Source organism: Musca vetustissima, unplaced genomic scaffold (assembly GCF_032173495.1).
Source record: "Musca vetustissima isolate MV318-11 ecotype Yass unplaced genomic scaffold, APGP_CSIRO_Mvet_v1 utg6811, whole genome shotgun sequence".
Lineage (NCBI taxonomy): Eukaryota > Metazoa > Arthropoda > Insecta > Diptera > Muscidae > Musca > Musca vetustissima.
In genome coordinates this window covers 27,622-28,512 of record NW_026889501.1, presented here as the reverse complement: position 1 = coordinate 28,512, position 891 = coordinate 27,622, and positions in this window count along the sequence as shown.

The window sequence follows — 891 nt, the reverse complement described above, 5'->3', positions numbered from 1 at the left end:
GTACCTATGGGAGCTATGTCTAAATCTGAACCGATTTTCAGGAAACTTAACACACATCATTCTAGAGCTAATTCATTACGCTGTGCCAAATTTCGTGCAATTTCCCATTTTTCCCCAATTTCAATAGGGTTCGTCCTTGGGCCAAATAAGTGACCTATGCCAATTACCATTTACCTTAAATTGGACGAAAGTACCTATGGGAGCTATGTCTAAATCTGAACCGATTTTCAGGAAACTTAACATACATCATTCTGAACCTAATTCATTACGCTGTGCCAAATTTCGTGAAATTTCCCATTTTTCCCAATTTCAATAGGGTTCGTCCTTGGGCCAAATGAGTGACCTATGCTAAATTTCATCCAAATCGGAACATAAATGCGACCTGTACTTTGTTAACAAATATACATGGTCGGACAGACGGACGGACGGACAGACAGACATGCGTAAAAATATTTTATATAAAATCCACGCCTCTATTAAAACGTTAATTTTTTTTTATAAAGTCCACGCCTATATTAGAAAGTTTAAAAAAATGTTTATAAAGTTAACGCCTATGTTCGATCCGATAATATATTTACAAAATGCAAGCTATTATTAATCCTTTGAAAAAAATATTTTAGTAATCTACGCTTAAGTTTGTCCATAGAAAAATATTTTAGACATTTGAAAAATATATTTAAAAAATCCAAACCATTGGTTAGGCTTTCGAAAAAAATATTATTAACAAATCCACGCCTATATTAGACCCTTCAACAAATATATTTAAAAAATCCATGCCTATGCTCGATAGGTCCCATATTCCTCAAGTCAAATGACCATAGAATTTACCTTCAAAAGACTAAAGACATCAATGTAGAAAAACTCTTCTTTAAGATATTATGGAAAGTCTTC